Below are 22272 nucleotides of genomic sequence, written 5' to 3'. Positions count from 1 at the left end.
ATTAAATCATCAACTCAGTTATTCAATAAATTTCTCAAACCGTTAACTGACAAGAATAACATACATATACTCAGTGTATTGACTATTGCTTCACAATTTGTGAAATAAATAGTCACAAAACAAATCTAAAGAAACATGTCATAATAACAACAGACCAACTATTCATAAAACATCTAGACAAAGATGTGAAAAACATAAATATGGCAACCATCTCTCTTCGCAGCATAACTCATGCTTGAAATGTAACCTATATACAAATGAAAATCAAAATGAAACAGAAATCAAAAGACATGAAAGTATGAAAAGCCCCTTTATATTTTTGATGCATCATTTTGAATGCTGTGATTGTTCGTCAACATCTGTCCATGTCTAAAGGCGTACTCCTGTCCAATTCCGTCAGTACATGTCATTTCGAAAAGTGTTGATAAAAAAGGAAATTTGTATTCAAATTTGAAATACAAATAACTTGTTTAATCTTTTATTAAATAGAATCCTGTCCATTTTTTTATCATAGGGAATGTTTGTATCTGTTATTTGATATATCCCCTTCATGTCTTTCAATCTCCTTCTGAACCTCTACTGCTCGAAATCAAATCACAACTCAGTTATTCAATAAATTTCTCAAACGGTTAACTGACAGGAATAACATATATATACTCAGTGTATGGACTATTGCTTCACAATTTGTGAAATAAATAGTCACAAAACAAATCTAAAGAAACATGTCATAATAACAACAGACCAACTATTTATAAAACATCTAGACAAAGATGTGAAAACATAAATATGGCAACCATCTCTCTTCGCAGCATAACTCATGCTTAAAATGTAACCTATATGCAAATGAAAATCAAAATGAAACAGAAATCAAAAGACATGAAAGTATGAAAAGCCCCCTTATATTTTTGATGCATCATTTTAAATGATGTGATTGTTCGTCAACATCTGTCCATGTCTATAGGCGTACTCCTGTCCAATTCCGTCAGTACATGTCATTTCGAAAAGTGTTGGTAAAAAAGGAAATTTGTCTTCAAATTTGAAATTTAAATAACTTGTTTAATCTTTTAATTAATAAAATCCTGTCCATTTTTGTTTTCATAGGGAATGTTTGTATCTGTTATTTGATATATCCCCTTCATGTCTTTCAATCTCTTTCTGAACCTCTACTGCTCGAAATCAGATCATCAACTCAGTTATTCAATAAATTTCTCAAAATGTTAACTGACAAGAATAACATACATATACTCAGTGTATTGACTATTGCTTCACAATTTGTGAAATAAATAGTCACAAAACAAATCTAAAGAAACATGTCATAATAGCAACAGACCAACTATTCATAAAACATCTAGACAAAGATGTGAAAAACATAAATATGGCAACCATCTCTCTTCGCAGCATAACTCATGCTTGAAATGTAACCTATATACAAATGAAAATCAAAATGAAACAGAAATCAAAAGACATGAAAGTATGAAAAGCCCCCTTATATTTTTAATGCATCATTTTAAATGATGTGATTGTTCGTCAACATCTGTCCATGTCTATAGGCGTACTCCTGTCCAATTCCGTCAGTACATGTCATTTCGAAAAGTGTTGGTAAAAAAGGAAATTTGTCTTCAAATTTGAAATATAAATAACTTGTTTAATATTTTAATAAATAAAATCCTGTCCATTTTTTTATCATAGGGAATGTTTGTATCTGTTATTTGATATATCCCCTTCATGTCTTTCAATCTCTTTCTGAACCTCTACTGCTCGAAATCAAATCATCAACTCAGTTATTCAATAAATTTCTCAAACCGTTAACTGACAAGAATAACATATATATACTCAGTGTATTGACTATTGCTTCACAATTTGTGAAATAAAAAGTCACAAAACAAATCTAAAGAAACATATCATAATAACAACAGACCAACTATTCATAAAACATCCAGACAAAGATGTAAAAAACATAAATATGGCAACCATCTCTCTTCGCAGCATAACTCATGCTTGAAATGTAACCTATATACAAATGAAAATCAAAATGAAACAGAAATCAAAAGACATGAAAGTATAAAAAGCCCACTTATATTTTTGATGCATCATTTTAAATGCTGTGATTATTCGTCAACATCTGCCCATGTCTATAGGCGTACTCCTGTCCGATTCCGTCAGTACATGTCATATCGAAAAGTGTTGGTAAAAAAGGAAATTTGTCTTCAAATTTGAAATTTAAATAACTTGTTTAATCTTTCCATTAATAAAATCCTGTCCATTTTTTTTATCATAGGCAATGTTTGTACTTGTTATTTAATAAATCCCCTTCATGTCTTTCAATCTCTTTCTGAACCTCTACTGCTCGAAATCAAATCATCAACTCAGTTATTCAATAAATTTCTCAAACGGTTAACTGACTATAATAACATACATATACTCAGTGTATTGACTATTGCTTCACAATTTGTGAAATAAATAGTCTCAAAACAAATCTAAAGAAACATGTCATAATAACAACAGACCAACTATTCATAAAACATCCAGACAAAGATGTGAAAAACTTAAATATGGCAACTATCTCTCTTCGCAGCATAACTCATGCTTGAAATGTAACCTATATACAAATGAAAATCAAAATGAAACAGAAATCAAAAGACATGAAAGTATAAAAAGCCCCCTTATATTTTTGATGCATCATTTTAAATGCTGTGATTGTTCGTCAACATCTGTCCATGTCTATAGGCGTACTCCTGTCCAATTCCGTCAGTACATGTCATTTCGAAAAGTGTTGGTAAAAAAGGAAATTTGTCTTCAAATTTGAAATTTAAATAACTTGTTTAATCTTTTAATTAATAAAATCCTGTCCATTTTTTTTATCATAGGGAATGTTTGTATCTGTTACTTGGTATATCCCCTTCATGTCTTTCAATCTCTTTCTGAACCTCTACTGCTCGAAATCAAATCATCAACTCAGTTATTCAATGAAATTCTCAAACCTTTAACTGACAAGAATAACAAACATATACTCAGTGTATTGACTATTGCTTCACAATTTGTGAAATAAATAGTCACAAAACAAATGTAATAACAACAGACCAACTATTCATAAAACATCCAGACAAAGATGTGAAAAACTTAAATATGGCAACTATCTCTCTTCGCAGCATAACTCATGCTTGAAATGTAACCTATATACAAATGAAAATCAAAATGAAACAGAAATCAAAAGACATGAAAGTATGAAAAGCCCCCTTATATTTTTGATGCATCATTTTAAATGCTGTGATTGTTCGTCAACATCTGTCCATGTCTATAGGCGTACTCCTGTCAAATTCCGTCAGTACATGTCATTTCGAAAAGTGTTGGTAAAAAAGGAAATTTGTCTTCAAATTTGAAATTTAAATAACTTGTTTAATCTTATAATAAATAAACTCCTGTCCATTTTTTTTTTATCATATGGAATGTTTGTATCTGTTATTTGATATATCCCCTTCATGTCTTTCAATCTCTTTCTGAACCTCTACTGCTCGAAATCAAATCATCAACTCAGTTATTCAATAAATTTCTCAAACCGTTAACTGACAAGAATAACATACATATACTCAGTGTATTGACTATTGCTTCACAATTTGTGAAATAAATAGTCACAAAACAAATCTGAAGAAACATGTCATAATAACAACAGACCAACTATTCATAAAACATCTAGACAAAGATGTGAAAAACATAAATATGGCAACCATCTCTCTTCGCAGCATAACTCATGCTTGAAATGTAACCTATATACAAATGAAAGTCAAAATGAAACAGAAATCAAAAGACATGAAAGTATGAAAAGCCCCCTTATATTTTTGATGCATCATTTTAAATGCTGTGATTGTTCGTCAACATCTGTCCATGTCTATAGGCGTACTCCTGTCCAATTCCGTCAGTACATGTCATTTCGAAAAGTGTTGGTAAAAAAGGAAATTTGTCTTCAAATTTGAAATATAAATAACTTGTTTAATCTTTTAACAAATAGAATCCTGTCCATTTTTTTTATCATAGGGAATGTTTGTATCTGTTATTTGATATATCCCCTTCATGTCTTTCAATCTCCTCCTGAACCTCTACTGCTCGAAATCAAATCGTCACTCAGTTATTCAATAAATTTCTCAAACGGTTAACTGACAAGAATAACATACATATACTCAGTGTATTGACTATTGCTTCACAATTTTTGAAATAAATAGTCACAAAACAAATCTAAAGAAACATGTCATAATAACAACAGACCAACTATTCATAAAACATCTAGACAAAAGATGTGAAAAACATAAATATGGCAACCATCTCTCTTCGCAGCATAACTCATGCTTGAAATGTAACCTATATACAAATGAAAATCAAAATGAAACAGAAATCAAAAGACATGAAAGTATGAAAAGCCCCCTTATATTTTTGATGCATCATTTTAAATGCTGTGATTGTTCGTCAACATCTGTCCATGTCTATAGGCGTACTCCTGTCCAATTCCGTCAGTACATGTCGTTTCGAAAAGTGTTGGTAAAAAAGGAAATTTGTCTTCAAATTTGAAATTTAAATAACTTGTTTAATCTTTTAATTAATAAAATCCTGTCCATTTTTTTTTTATCATAGGGAATGTTTGTATCTGTTATTTGATATATCCCTTCATGTCTTTCAATCTCTTTCTGAACCTCTACTGCTCGAAATCAAATCATCAACTCAGTTATTCAATAAATTTCTCAAACCGTTAACTGACAAGAATAACATACATATACTCAGTGTATTGACTATTGCTTCACAATTTGTGAAATAAATAGTCACAAAACATATCTAAAGAAACATGTCATAATAACAACAGACCAACTTTTCATAAAACATCCAGACAAAGATGTGAAAAACATAAATATGGCAACCATCTCTCTTCGCAGCATAACTCATGCTTGAATGCTTGAAATGTAACCTATATACAAATGAAAATCAAAATGAAACAGAAATCAAAAGACATGAAAGTATAAAAAGCCCCCTTATATTATTGATGCATCATTTTAAATGCTGTGATTGTTCGTCAACATCTGTCCATGTCTATAGGCGTACTCCTGTCCAATTCCGTCAGTACATGTCATTTCGAAAAGTGTTGGTAAAAAAGGAAATTTGTCTTCAAATTTGAAATTTAAATAACTTGTTTAATCTTTTAATTAATAAAATCCTGTCCATTTTTTTTTACCATAGGGAATCTTTGTATCTGTTACTTGATATATCCCCTTCATGTCTTTCAATCTCTTTCTGAACCTCTACTGCTCGAAATCAAATCATCAACTCACTTATTCAATGAATTTCTCAAACCTTTAACTGACAAGAATAACAAACATATACTCAGTGTATTGACTATTGCTTTACAATTTGTGAAATAAATAGTCACAAAACAAATGTAATAACAACAGACCAACTATTCATAAAACATCCAGACAAAGATGTGAAAAACTTAGATATGGCAACTATCTCTCTTCGCAGCATAACTCATGCTTGAAATGTAACCTATATACAAATGAAAATCAAAATGAAACAGAAATCAAAAGACATGAAAGTATGAAAAGCCCCCTTATATTTTTGATGCATCATTTTAAATGCTGTGATTGTTCGTCAACATCTGTCCATGTCTATAGGCGTACTCCTGTCCAATTCCGTCAGTACATGTCATTTCAAAAAGTGTTGGTAAAAAAGGAAATTTGTCTTCAAATTTGAAATTTAAATAACTTGTTTAATCTTTTAATTAATAAAATCCTGTCCATTTTTTTTTATCATAGGGAATGTTTGTATCTGTTATTTGATCAATCCCTTTCATGTCTTTCAATCTCTTTCTGAACCTCTACTGCTCGATATCAAATCATCAACTCAGTTATTCAATAAATTTCTCAAACCGTTAACTGACAAGAATAACATACATATATTCAGTGTATTGACTATTGCTTCACAATTTGTGAAATAAATAGTCTCAAAACAAATCTAAAGAAACTTGTCATAATAACAACAGACCAACTATTCATAAAACATCCAGACAAAGATGTGAAAAACATAAATATGGCAACCATCTCTCTTTGCAGCATAACTCATGCTTGAAATGTAACCTATATACAAATGAAAATCAAAATGAAACAGAAATCAAAAGACATGAAAGTATAAAAAGCCCCCTTATATTATTGATGCATCATTTTAAATGCTGTGATTGTTCGTCAACATCTGTCCATGTCTATAGGCGTACTCCTGTCCAATTCCGTCAGTACATGTCATTTCGAAAAGTGTTGGTAAAAAAGGAAATTTGTCTTCAAATTTGAAATTTAAATAACTTGTTTAATCTTTTAATTAATAAAATCCTGTCCATTTTTTTTTACCATAGGGAATCTTTGTATCTGTTACTTGATATATCCCCTTCATGTCTTTCAATCTCTTTCTGAACCTCTACTGCTCGAAATCAAATCATCAACTCAGTTATTCAATGAATTTCTCAAACCTTTAACTGACAAGAATAACAAACATATACTCAGTGTATTGACTATTGCTTCACAATTTGTGAAATAAATAGTCACAAAACAAATGTAATAACAACAGACCAACTATTCATAAAACATCCAGACAAAGATGTGAAAAACTTAAATATGGCAACTATCTCTCTTCGCAGCATAACTCATGCTTGAAATGTAACCTATATACAAATGAAAATCAAAATGAAACAGAAATCAAAAGACATGAAAGTATGAAAAGCCCCCTTATATTTTTGATGCATCATTTTAAATGCTGTGATTGTTCGTCAACATCTGTCCATGTCTATAGGCGTACTCCTGTCCAATTCCGTCAGTACATGTCATTTCGAAAAGTGTTGGTAAAAAAGGAAATTTGTCTTCAAATTTGAAATTTAAATAACTTGTTTAATCTTTTAATTAATAAAATCCTGTCCATTTTTTTTTTTATCATATGGAATGTTTGTATCTGTTATTTGATATATCCCCTTCATGTCTTTCAATCTCTTTCTGAACCTCTACTGCTCGAAATCAAATCATCAACTCAGTTATTCAATAAATTTCTCAAACCGTTAACTGACAAGAATAACATACATATATTCAGTGTATTTACTATTGCTTCACAATTTGTGAAATAAATAGTCACAAAACAAATCTAAAGAAACATGTCATAATAACAACAGACCAACTATTCATAAAACATCTAGACAAAGATGTGAAAAACATAAATATGGCAACCATCTCTCTTCGCAGCATAACTCATGCTTGAAATGTAACCTATATACAAATGAAATTCAAAATGAAACAGAAATCAAAAGACATGAAAGTATGAAAAGCCCCCTTATATTTTTGATGCATCATTTTAAATGCTGTGATTGTTCGTCAACATCTGTCCATGTCTATAGGCGTACTCCTGTCCAATTCCGTCAGTACATGTCATTTCGAAAAGTGTTGGTAAAAAAGGAAATTTGTCTTCAAATTTGAAATTTAAATAACTTGTTTAATCTTTTAATTAATAAAATCCTGTCCATTTTTTTTCATAGGGAATGTTTGTATCTGTTATTTGATATATCCCCTTCATGTCTTTCAATCTCTTTCTGAACCTCTACTGCTCGAAATCAAATCATCAACTCAGTTATTCAATAAATTTCTCAAACTGTTAACTGACAAGAATAACATACATATACTCAGTGTATTGACTATTGCTTCACAATTTGTGAAATAAATAGTCACAAAACAAATCTAGAAACATGTCATAATAACAACAGACCAACTATTCATAAAACATCTAGACAAAGATGTGAAAAACATAAATATGGCAACCATCTCTCTTCGCAGCATAACTCATGCTTGAAATGTAACCTATATACAAATGAAAATCAAAATGAAACAGAAATCAAAAGACATGAAAGTATGAAAAGCCCCCTTATATTTTTGATGCATCATTTTAAATGCTGTGATTGTTCGTCAACATCTGTCCATGTCTATAGGCGTACTCCTGTCCAATTCCGTCAGTACATGTCGTTTCGAAAGTGTTGGTAAAAAAGGAAATTTGTCTTCAAATTTGAAATTTAAATAACTTGTTTAATCTTTTAATAAATAAAATCCTGTCCATTTTTTTTATCATAGGGAATGTTTGTATCTGTTATTTGATATATCCCCTTCATGTCTTTCAATCTCCTTCTGAACCTCTACTGCTCGAAATCAAATCATCAACTCAGTTATTCAATAAATTTCTCAAACGATTAACTGACAAGAATAACATACATATACTCAGTGTATTGACTATTGCTTCACAATTTTTGAAATAAATAGTCACAAAACAAATCTAAAGAAACATGTCATAATAACAACAGACCAACTATTCATAAAACATCTAGACAAAGATGTGAAAAACATAAATATGGCAACCATCTCTCTTCTCAGCATAACTCATGCTTGAAATGTAACCTATATACAAATGAAAATCAAAATGAAACAGAAATCAAAAGACATGAAAGTATGAAAAGCCCCCTTATATTTTTGATGCATCATTTTAAATACTGTGATTGTTCGTCAACATCTGTCCATGTCTATAGGCGTACTCCTGTTCAATTCCGTCAGTACATGTCGTTTCGAAAGTGTTGGTAAAAAAGGAAATTTGTCTTCAAATTTGAAATTTAAATAACTTGTTTAATCTTTTAATTAATAAAATCCTGTCCATTTTTTTTTCATAGGGAATGTTTGTATCTGTTATTTTATATATCCCCTTCATGTCTCTCAATCTCTTTCTGAACCTCTACTGCTCGAAATCAAATCATCAGCTCAGTTATTCAATAAATTCCTCAAACCGTTAACTGACAAGAATAACATACATATACTCAGTGTATTGACTATTGCTTCACAATTTGTGAAATAAATAGTCACAAAACAAATCTAAAGAAACATGTCATAATAACAACAGACCAACTATTCATAAAACATCTAGACAAAGATGTGAAAAACATAAATATGGCAACCATCTCTCTTCGCAGCATAACTCATGCTTGAAATGTAACCTATATACAAATGAAAATCAAAATGAAACAGAAATCAAAAGACATGAAAGTATGAAAAGCCCCCTTATATTTTTAATGCATCATTTTAAATGCTGTGATTGTTCGTCAACATCTGTCCATGTCTATAGGCGTACTCCTGTCCAATTCCGTCAGTACATGTCATTTCGAAAAGTGTTGGTAAAAAAGGAAATTTGTCTTCAAATTTGAAATATAAATAACTTGTTTAATATTTTAATAAATAAAATCCTATCCATTTTTTTTATCATAGGGAATGTTTGTATCTGTTATTTGATATATCCCCTTCATGTCTTTCAATCTCTTTCTGAACCTCTACTGCTCGAAATCAAATCATCAACTCAGTTATTCAATAAATTTCTCAAACCGTTAACTGACAAGAATAACATACACATACTCAGTGTATTGACTATTGCTTCACAATTTGTGAAATAAATAGTCACAAAACAAATCTAAAGAAACATGTCATAATAACAACAGACCAACTATTCATAAAACATCCAGACAAAGATGTGAAAAACTTAAATATGGCAACTATCTCTCTTCGCAGCATAACTCATGCTTGAAATGTAACCTATATACAAATGAAAGTCAAAATCAAACAGAAATCAAAAGACATGAAAGTATGAAAAGACCCCTTATATTTTTGATGCATCATTTTAAATGCTGTGATTGTTCGTCAACATCTGTCCATGTCTATAGGCGTACTCCTGTCCAATTCCGTCAGTACATGTCATTTCGAAAAGTGTTGGTAAAAAAGGAAATTTGTCTTCAAATTTGAAATTTAAATAACTTGTTTAATCTTTTAATCAATAAAATCCTGTCCATTTTTTTATCATAGGGAATGTTTGTATCTGTTACTTGATATATCCCCTTCATGTCTTTCAATCTCTTTCTGAACCTCTACTGCTCGAAATCAAATCACCAACTCAGTTATTCAATGAATTTCTCAAACCTTTAACTGACAAGAATAACATACATATACTAAGTGTATTGACTATTGCTTCACAATTTGTGAAATAAATAGTCACAAAACAAATGTAATAACAACAGACCAACTATTCATAAAACATCTAGACAAAGATGTGAAAAACATAAATATGGCAACCATCTCTCTTCGCAGCATAACTCATGCTTGAAATGTAACCTATATACAAATGAAATTCAAAATGAAACAGAAATCAAAAGACATGAAAGTATGAAAAGCCCCCTTATATTTTTGATGCATCATTTTAAATGCTGTGATTGTTCGTCAACATCTGTCCATGTCTATAGGCGTACTCCTGTCCAATTCCGTCAGTACATGTCATTTCGAAAAGTGTTGGTAAAAAAGGAAATTTGTCTTCAAATTTGAAATTTAAATAACTTGTTTAATCTTTTAATTAATAAAATCCTGTCCATTTTTTTTTCATAGGGAATGTTTGTATCTGTTATTTGATATATCCCCTTCATGTCTTTCAATCTCTTTCTGAACCTCTACTGCTCGAAATCAAATCATCAACTCAGTTATTCAATAAATTTCTCAAACGGTTAACTGACAAGAATAACATACATATACTCAGTGTATTGACTATTGCTTCACAATTTTTGAAATAAATAGTCACAAAACAAATCTAAAGAAACATGTCATAATAACAACAGACCAACTATTCATAAAACATCTAGACAAAGATGTGAAAAACATAAATATGGCAACCATCTCTCTTCGCAGCATAACTCATGCTTGAAATTTAACCTATATACAAATGAAAATCAAAATGAAACAGAAATCAAAAGACATGAAAGTATGAAAAGCCCCCTTATATTTTTGATGCATCATTTTAAATGCTGTGATTGTTCGTCAACATCTGTCCATGTCTATAGGCGTACTCCTGTCCAATTCCGTCAGTACATGTCGTTTCGAAAGTGTTGGTAAAAAAGGAAATTTGTCTTCAAATTTGAAATTTAAATAACTTGTTTAATCTTTTAATAAATAAAATCCTGTCCATTTTTTTTATCATAGGGAATGTTTGTATCTGTTATTTGATATATCCCCTTCATGTCTTTCAATCTCCTTCTGAACCTCTACTGCTCGAAATCAAATCATCAACTCAGTTATTCAATAAATTTCTCAAACGATTAACTGACAAGAATAACATACATATACTCAGTGTATTGACTATTGCTTCACAATTTTTGAAATAAATAGTCACAAAACAAATCTAAAGAAACATGTCATAATAACAACAGACCAACTATTCATAAAACATCTAGACAAAGATGTGAAAAACATAAATATGGCAACCATCTCTCTTCTCAGCATAACTCATGCTTGAAATGTAACCTATATACAAATGAAAATCAAAATGAAACAGAAATCAAAAGACATGAAAGTATGAAAAGCCCCCTTATATTTTTGATGCATCATTTTAAATACTGTGATTGTTCGTCAACATCTGTCCATGTCTATAGGCGTACTCCTGTCCAATTCCGTCAGTACATGTCGTTTCGAAAGTGTTGGTAAAAAAGGAAATTTGTCTTCAAATTTGAAATTTAAATAACTTGTTTAATCTTTTAATTAATAAAATCCTGTCCATTTTTTTTTCATAGGGAATGTTTGTATCTGTTATTTGATATATCCCCTTCATGTCTCTCAATCTCTTTCTGAACCTCTACTGCTCGAAATCAAATCATCAACTCAGTTATTCAATAAATTCCTCAAACCGTTAACTGACAAGAATAACATACATATACTCAGTGTATTGACTATTGCTTCACACTTTGTGAAATAAATAGTCACAAAACAAATCTAAAGAAACATGTCATAATAACAACAGACCAACTATTCATAAAACATCTAGACAAAGATGTGAAAAACATAAATATGGCAACCATCTCTCTTCGCAGCATAACTCATGCTTGAAATGTAACCTATATACAAATGAAAATCAAAATGAAACAGAAATCAAAAGACATGAAAGTATGAAAAGCCCCCTTATATTTTTAATGCATCATTTTAAATGCTGTGATTGTTCGTCAACATCTGTCCATGTCTATAGGCGTACTCCTGTCCAATTCCGTCAGTACATGTCATTTCGAAAAGTGTTGGTAAAAAAGGAAATTTGTCTTCAAATTTGAAATATAAATAACTTGTTTAATATTTTAATAAATAAAATCCTATCCATTTTTTTTTATCATAGGGAATGTTTGTATCTGTTATTTGATATATCCCCTTCATGTCTTTCAATCTCTTTCTGAACCTCTACTGCTCGAAATCAAATCATCAACTCAGTTATTCAATAAATTTCTCAAACCGTTAACTGACAAGAATAACATACACATACTCAGTGTATTGACTATTGCTTCACAATTTGTGAAATAAATAGTCACAAAACAAATCTAAAGAAACATGTCATAATAACAACAGACCAACTATTCATAAAACATCCAGACAAAGATGTGAAAAACTTAAATATGGCAACTATCTCTCTTCGCAGCATAACTCATGCTTGAAATGTAACCTATATACAAATGAAAGTCAAAATGAAACAGAAATCAAAAGACATGAAAGTATGAAAAGACCCCTTATATTTTTGATGCATCATTTTAAATGCTGTGATTGTTCGTCAACATCTGTCCATGTCTATAGGCATACTCCTGTCCAATTCCGTCAGTACATGTCATTTCGAAAAGTGTTGGTAAAAAAGGAAATTTGTCTTCAAATTTGAAATTTAAATAACTTGTTTAATCTTTTAATCAATAAAATCCTGTCCATTTTTTTTATCATAGGGAATGTTTGTATCTGTTACTTGATATATCCCCTTCATGTCTTTCAATCTCTTTCTGAACCTCTACTGCTCGAAATCAAATCACCAACTCAGTTATTCAATGAATTTCTCAAACCTTTAACTGACAAGAATAACATACATATACTAAGTGTATTGACTATTGCTTCACAATTTGTGAAATAAATAGTCACAAAACAAATGTAATAACAACAGACCAACTATTCATAAAACATCTAGACAAAGATGTGGAAAACATAAATATGGCAACCATCTCTCTTCGCAGCATAACTCATGCTTGAAATGTAACCTATATACAAATGAAAATCAAAATGAAACCGAAATCAAAAGACATGAAAGTATGAAAAGCCCCCTTATATTTTTGATGCATCATTTTAAATGCTATGATTGTTCGTCAACATCTGTCCATGTCTATAGGCGTACTCCTGTCCAATTCCGTCAGTACATGTCATTTCGAAAAGTGTTGGTAAAAAAGGAAATTTGTCTTCAAATTTGATATTTAAATAACTTGTTTAATCTTTTAATTAATAAAATCCTGTCCATTTGTTTTTTATCATAGGGAATGTTTGTATCTGTTATTTGATATATCCCCTTCATGTCTTTCAATCTCTTTCTGAACCTCTACTGCTCGAAATCAAATCATCAACTCAGTTATTCAATAAATTTCTCAAACCGTTAACTGAAAATAATAACATACATATACTCAGTGTATTGACTATTGCTTCACAATTTGTGAAATAAATAGTCTCAAAACAAATCTAAAGAAACATGTCATAATAACAACAGACCAACTATTCATAAAACATCCAGACAAAGATGTGAAAAACTTAAATATGGCAACTATCTCTCTTCGCAGCATAACTCATGCTTGAAATGTAACCTATATACAAATGAAAATCAAAATGAAACAGAAATCAAAAGACATGAAAGTATGAAAAGCCCCCTTATATTTTTGATGCATCATTTTAAATGCTGTGATTGTTCGTCAACATCTGTCCATGTCTATAGGCGTACTCCTGTCCAATTCCGTCAGTACATGTCGTTTCGAAAGTGTTGGTAAAAAAGGAAATTTGTCTTCAAATTTGAAATTTAAATAACTTGTTTAATCTTTTAATAAATAAAATCCTGTCCATTTTTTTTTTTCATAGGGAATGTTTGTATCTGTTATTTGATATATCCCCTTCATGTCTCTCAATCTCTTTCTGAACCTCTACTGCTCGAAATCAAATCATCAACTCAGTTATTCAATAAATTCCTCAAACCGTTAACTGACAAGAATAACATACATATACTCAGTGTATTGACTATTGCTTCACAATTTGTGAAATAAATAGTCACAAAACAAATCTAGAAACATGTCATAATAACAACAGACCAACTATTCATAAAACATCTAGACAAAGATGTGAAAAACATAAATATGGCAACCATCTCTCTTCGCAGCATAACTCATGCTTGAAATGTAACCTATATACAAATGAAAATCAAAATGAAACAGAAATCAAAAGACATGAAAGTATGACAAGCCCCCTTATATTTTTAATGCATCATTTTAAATGCTGTGATTGTTCGTCAACATCTGTCCATGTCTATAGGCGTACTCCTGTCCAATTCCGTCAGTACATGTCATTTCGAAAAGTGTTGGTAAAAAAGGAAATTTGTCTTCAAATTTGAAATATAAATAACTTGTTTAATATTTTAATAAATAAAATCCTATCCATTTTTTTTATCATAGGGAATGTTTGTATCTGTTATTTGATATATCCCCTTCACGTCTTTCAATCTCTTTCTGAACCTCTACTGCTCGAAATCAAATCATCAACTCAGTTATTCAATAAATTTCTCAAACCGTTAACTGACAAGAATAACATACACATACTCAGTGTATTGACTATTGCTTCACAATTTGTGAAATAAATAGTCACAAAACAAATCTAAAGAAACATGTCATAATAACAACAGACCAACTATTCATAAAACATCCAGACAAAGATGTGAAAAACTTAAATATGGCAACTATCTCTCTTCGCAGCATAACTCATGCTTGAAATGTAACCTATATACAAATGAAAGTCAAAATGAAACAGAAATCAAAAGACATGAAAGTATGAAAAGACCCCTTATATTTTTGATGCATCATTTTAAATGCTGTGATTGTTCGTCAACATCTGTCCATGTGTATAGGCGTACTCCTGTTCAATTCCGTCAGTACATGTCATTTCGAAAAGTGTTGGTAAAAAAGGAAATTTGTCTTCAAATTTGAAATTTAAATAACTTGTTTAATCTTTTAATCAATAAAATCCTGTCCATTTTTTTTATCATAGGGAATGTTTGTATCTGTTACTTGATATATCCCCTTCATGTCTTTCAATCTCTTTCTGAACCTCTACTGCTCGAAATCAAATCACCAACTCAGTTATTCAATGAATTTCTCAAACCTGAAAACTGACAAGAATAACATACATATACTAAGTGTATTGACTATTGCTTCACAATTTGTGAAATAAATAGTCACAAAACAAATGTAATAACAACAGACCAACTATTCATAAAACATCTAGACAAAGATGTGGAAAACATAAATATGGCAACCATCTCTCTTCGCAGCATAACTCATGCTTGAAATGTAACCTATATACAAATGAAAATCAAAATGAAACCGAAATCAAAAGACATGAAAGTATGAAAAGCCCCCTTATATTTTTGATGCATCATTTTAAATGCTATGATTGTTCGTCAACATCTGTCCATGTCTATAGGCGTACTCCTGTCCAATTCCGTCAGTACATGTCATTTCGAAAAGTGTTGGTAAAAAAGGAAATTTGTCTTCAAATTTGAAATTTAAATAACTTGTTTAATCTTTTAATTAATAAAATCCTGTCCATTTTTTTTTATCATAGGGAATGTTTGTATCTGTTATTTGATATATCCCCTTCATGTCTTTCAATCTCTTTCTGAACCTCTACTGCTCGAAATCAAATCATCAACTCAGTTATTCAATAAATTTCTCAAACCGTTAACTGAAAATAATAACATACATATACTCAGTGTATTGACTATTGCTTCACAATTTGTGAAATAAATAGTCTCAAAACAAATCTAAAGAAACATGTCATAATAACAACAGACCAACTTTTCATAAAACATCCAGACAAAGATGTGAAAAACTTAAATATGGCAACTATCTCTCTTCGCAGCATAACTCATGCTTGAAATGTAACCTATATACAAATGAAAATCAAAATGAAACAGAAATCAAAAGACATGAAAGTATGAAAAGCCCCCTTATATTTTTGATGCATCATTTTAAATGCTGTGATTGTTCGTCAACATCTGTCCATGTCTATAGGCGTACTCCTGTCCAATTCCGTCAGTACATGTCGTTTCGAAAGTGTTGGTAAAAAAGGAAATTTGTCTTCAAATTTGAAATTTAAATAACTTGTTTAATCTTTTAATAAATAAAATCCTGTCCATTTTTTTTTTTCATAGGGAATGTTTGTATCTGTTATTTGATATATCCCCTTCATGTCTCTCAATCTCTTTCTGAACCTCTACTGCTCGAAATCAAATCATCAACTCAGTTATTCAATAAATTCCTCAAACCGTTAACTGACAAGAATAACATACATATACTCAGTGTATTGACTATTGCTTCACAATTTGTGAAATAAATAGTCACAAAACAAATCTAGAAACATGTCATAATAACAACAGACCAACTATTCATAAAACATCTAGACAAAGATGTGAAAAACATAAATATGGCAACCATCTCTCTTCGCAGCATAACTCATGCTTGAAATGTAACCTATATACAAATGAAAATCAAAATGAAACAGAAATCAAAAGACATGAAAGTATGACAAGCCCCCTTATATTTTTAATGCATCATTTTAAATGCTGTGATTGTTCGTCAACATCTGTCCATGTCTATAGGCGTACTCCTGTCCAATTCCGTCAGTACATGTCATTTCGAAAAGTGTTGGTAAAAAAGGAAATTTGTCTTCAAATTTGAAATATAAATAACTTGTTTAATATTTTAATAAATAAAATCCTATCCATTTTTTTTATCATAGGGAATGTTTGTATCTGTTATTTGATATATCCCCTTCACGTCTTTCAATCTCTTTCTGAACCTCTACTGCTCGAAATCAAATCATCAACTCAGTTATTCAATAAATTTCTCAAACCGTTAACTGACAAGAATAACATACACATACTCAGTGTATTGACTATTGCTTCACAATTTGTGAAATAAATAGTCACAAAACAAATCTAAAGAAACATGTCATAATAACAACAGACCAACTATTCATAAAACATCCAGACAAAGATGTGAAAAACTTAAATATGGCAACTATCTCTCTTCGCAGCATAACTCATGCTTGAAATGTAACCTATATACAAATGAAAGTCAAAATGAAACAGAAATCAAAAGACATGAAAGTATGAAAAGACCCCTTATATTTTTGATGCATCATTTTAAATGCTGTGATTGTTCGTCAACATCTGTCCATGTGTATAGGCGTACTCCTGTTCAATTCCGTCAGTACATGTCATGTCGAAAAGTGTTGGTAAAAAAGGAAATTTGTCTTCAAATTTGAAATTTAAATAACTTGTTTAATCTTTTAATCAATAAAATCCTGTCCATTTTTTTTATCATAGGGAATGTTTGTATCTGTTACTTGATATATCCCCTTCATGTCTTTCAATCTCTTTCTGAACCTCTACTGCTCGAAATCAAATCACCAACTCAGTTATTCAATGAATTTCTCAAACCTGAAAACTGACAAGAATAACATACATATACTAAGTGTATTGACTATTGCTTCACAATTTGTGAAATAAATAGTCACAAAACAAATGTAATAACAACAGACCAACTATTCATAAAACATCTAGACAAAGATGTGGAAAACATAAATATGGCAACCATCTCTCTTCGCAGCATAACTCATGCTTGAAATGTAACCTATATACAAATGAAAATCAAAATGAAACCGAAATCAAAAGACATGAAAGTATGAAAAGCCCCCTTATATTTTTGATGCATCATTTTAAATGCTATGATTGTTCGTCAACATCTGTCCATGTCTATAGGCGTACTCCTGTCCAATTCCGTCAGTACATGTCATTTCGAAAAGTGTTGGTAAAAAAGGAAATTTGTCTTCAAATTTGAAATTTAAATAACTTGTTTAATCTTTTAATTAATAAAATCCTGTCCATTTTTTTTTATCATAGGGAATGTTTGTATCTGTTATTTGATATATCCCCTTCATGTCTTTCAATCTCTTTCTGAACCTCTACTGCTCGAAATCAAATCATCAACTCAGTTATTCAATAAATTTCTCAAACCGTTAACTGAAAATAATAACATACATATACTCAGTGTATTGACTATTGCTTCACAATTTGTGAAATAAATAGTCTCAAAACAAATCTAAAGAAACATGTCATAATAACAACAGACCAACTTTTCATAAAACATCCAGACAAAGATGTGAAAAACTTAAATATGGCAACTATCTCTCTTCGCAGCATAACTCATGCTTGAAATGTAACCTATATACAAATGAAAATCAAAATGAAACAGAAATCAAAAGACATGAAAGTATGAAAAGCCCCCTTATATTTTTGATGCATCATTTTAAATGCTGTGATTGTTCGTCAACATCTGTCCATGTCTATAGGCGTACTCCTGTCCAATTCCGTCAGTACATGTCGTTTCGAAAGTGTTGGTAAAAAAGGAAATTTGTCTTCAAATTTGAAATTTAAATAACTTGTTTAATCTTTTAATTAATAAAATCCTGTCCATTTTTTTTTTCATAGGGAATGTTTGTATCTGTTATTTGATATATCCCCTTCATGTCTCTCAATCTCTTTCTGAACCTCTACTGCTCGAAATCAAATCATCAACTCAGTTATTCAATAAATTCCTCAAACCGTTAACTGACAAGAATAACATACATATACTCAGTGTATTGACTATTGCTTCACAATTTGTGAAATAAATAGTCACAAAACAAATCTAGAAACATGTCATAATAACAACAGACCAACTATTCATAAAACATCTAGACAAAGATGTGAAAAACATAAATATGGCAACCATCTCTCTTCGCAGCATAACTCATGCTTGAAATGTAACCTATATACAAATGAAAATCAAAATGAAACAGAAATCAAAAGACATGAAAGTATGACAAGCCCCCTTATATTTTTAATGCATCATTTTAAATGCTGTGATTGTTCGTCAACATCTGTCCATGTCTATAGGCGTACTCCTGTCCAATTCCGTCAGTACATGTCATTTCGAAAAGTGTTGGTAAAAAAGGAAATTTGTCTTCAAATTTGAAATATAAATAACTTGTTTAATATTTTAATAAATAAAATCCTATCCATTTTTTTTATCATAGGGAATGTTTGTATCTGTTATTTGATATATCCCCTTCATGTCTTTCAATCTCTTTCTGAACCTCTACTGCTCGAAATCAAATCATCAACTCAGTTATTCAATAAATTTCTCAAACCGTTAACTGACAAGAATAACATACACATACTCAGTGTATTGACTATTGCTTCACAATTTGTGAAATAAATAGTCACAAAACAAATCTAAAGAAACATGTCATAATAACAACAGACCAACTATTCATAAAACATCCAGACAAAGATGTGAAAAACTTAAATATGGCAACTATCTCTCTTCGCAGCATAACTCATGCTTGAAATGTAACCTATATACAAATGAAAGTCAAAATGAAACAGAAATCAAAAGACATGAAAGTATGAAAAGACCCCTTATATTTTTGATGCATCATTTTAAATGCTGTGATTGTTCGTCAACATCTGTCCATGTCTATAGGCGTACTCCTGTCCAATTCCGTCAGTACATGTCATTTCGAAAAGTGTTGGTAAAAAAGGAAATTTGTCTTCAAATTTGAAATTTAAATAACTTGTTTAATCTATTAATCAATAAAATCCTGTCCATTTTTTTTATCATAGGGAATGTTTGTATCTGTTACTTGATATATCCCCTTCATGTCTTTCAATCTCTTTCTGAACCTCTACTGCTCGAAATCAAATCACCAACTCAGTTATTCAATGAATTTCTCAAACCTTTAACTGACAAGAATAACATACATATACTAAGTGTATTGACTATTGCTTCACAATTTGTGAAATAAATAGTCACAAAACAAATGTAATAACAACAGACCAACTATTCATAAAACATCTAGACAAAGATGTGGAAAACATAAATATGGCAACCATCTCTCTTCGCAGCATAACTCATGCTTGAAATGTAACCTATATACAAATGAAAATCAAAATGAAACCGAAATCAAAAGACATGAAAGTATGAAAAGCCCCTTTATATTTTTGATGCATCATTTTAAATGCTATGATTGTTCGTCAACATCTGTCCATGTCTATAGGCGTACTCCTGTCCAATTCCGTCAGTACATGTCATTTCGAAAAGTGTTGGTAAAAAAGGAAATTTGTCTTCAAATTTGAAATTTAAATAACTTGTTTAATCTTTTAATTTATAAAATCCTGTCCATTTTTTTTTATCATAGGGAATGTTTGTATCTGTTATTTGATATATCCCCTTCATGTCTTTCAATCTCTTTCTGAACCTCTACTGCTCGAAATCAAATCATCAACTCAGTTATTCAATAAATTTCTCAAACCGTTAACTGAAAATAATAACATACATATACTCAGTGTATTGACTATTGCTTCACAATTTGTGAAATAAATAGTCTCAAAACAAATCTAAAGAAACATGTCATAATAACAACAGACCAACTTTTCATAAAACATCTAGACAAAGATGTGAAAAACTTAAATATGGCAACTATCTCTCTTCGCAGCATAACTCATGCTTGAAATGTAACCTATATACAAATGAAAATCAAAATGAAACAGAAATCAAAAGACATGAAAGTATGAAAAGCCCCCTTATATTTTTGATGCATCATTTTAAATGCTGTGATTGTTCGTCAACATCTGTCCATGTCTATAGGCGTACTCCTGTCCAATTCCGTCAGTACATGTCGTTTCGAAAGTGTTGGTAAAAAAGGAAATTTGTCTTCAAATTTGAAATTTAAATAACTTGTTTAATCTTTTAATTAATAAAATCCTGTCCATTTTTTTTTTCATAGGGAATGTTTGTATCTGTTATTTGATATATCCCCTTCATGTCTCTCAATCTCTTTCTGAACCTCTACTGCTCGAAATCAAATCATCAACTCAGTTATTCAATAAATTCCTCAAACCGTTAACTGACAAGAATAACATACATATACTCAGTGTATTGACTATTGCTTCACAATTTGTGAAATAAATAGTCACAAAACAAATCTAGAAACATGTCATAATAACAACAGACCAACTATTCATAAAACATCTAGACAAAGATGTGAAAAACATAAATATGGCAACCATCTCTCTTCGCAGCATAACTCATGCTTGAAATGTAACCTATATACAAATGAAAGTCAAAATTAAACAGAAATCAAAAGACATGAAAGTATGAAAGGCCCCCTTATATTTTTGATGCATCATTTTAAATGCTGTGATTGTTCGTCAACATCTGTCCATGTCTATAGGCGTACTCCTGTCCAATTCCGTCAGTACATGTCATTTCGAAAAGTGTTGGTAAAAAAGGAAATTTGTCTTCAAATTTGAAATATAAATAACTTGTTTAATCTTTTAATAAATAGAATCCTGTCCATTTTTTTATCATAGGGAATTTTTGTATCTGTTATTTGATATATCCCCTTCATGTCTTTCAATCTCCTTCTGAACCTCTACTGCTCGAAATCAAATCATCAACTCAGTTATTCAATAAATTTCTCAAACCGTTAACTGACAAGAATAACATACATTTACTCAGTGTATTGACTATTGCTTCACAATTTGTGAAATAAATAGTCACAAAACAAATCTAAAGAAACATGTCATAATAACAACAGACCAACTATTCATAAAACATCTAGACAAAGATGTGAAAAACATAAATATGGCAACCATCTCTCTTCGCAGCATAACTCATGCTTGAAATGTAACCTATATACAAATGAAAATCAAAATGAAACAGAAATCAAAAGACATGAAAGTATGAAAAGCCCCCTTATATTTTTGATGCATCATTTTAAATGCTGTGATTGTTCGTAAACATCTGTCCATGTCTATAGGCGTACTCCTGTCCAATTCCGTCAGTACATGTCATTTCGAAAAGTGTTGGTAAAAAAGGAAATTTGTCTTCAAATTTTAAATTTAAATAACTTGTTTAATTTTTCAATTAATAAAATCCTGTCCATTTTTTTATCATAGGCAATGTTTGTATTTGTTATTTAATAAATCCCCTTCATGTCTTTCAATCTCTTTCTGAACCTCTTCTGCTCGAAATCAAATCATCAA

The sequence above is a fragment of the Mytilus trossulus genome, chromosome 9 (genome assembly GCF_036588685.1).
Source record: "Mytilus trossulus isolate FHL-02 chromosome 9, PNRI_Mtr1.1.1.hap1, whole genome shotgun sequence".
Classification (NCBI taxonomy): Eukaryota; Metazoa; Mollusca; class Bivalvia; order Mytilida; family Mytilidae; genus Mytilus; species Mytilus trossulus.
The sequence above is the reverse complement of the archived record's forward strand: the minus strand, read 5'-3'. Positions refer to the sequence as shown.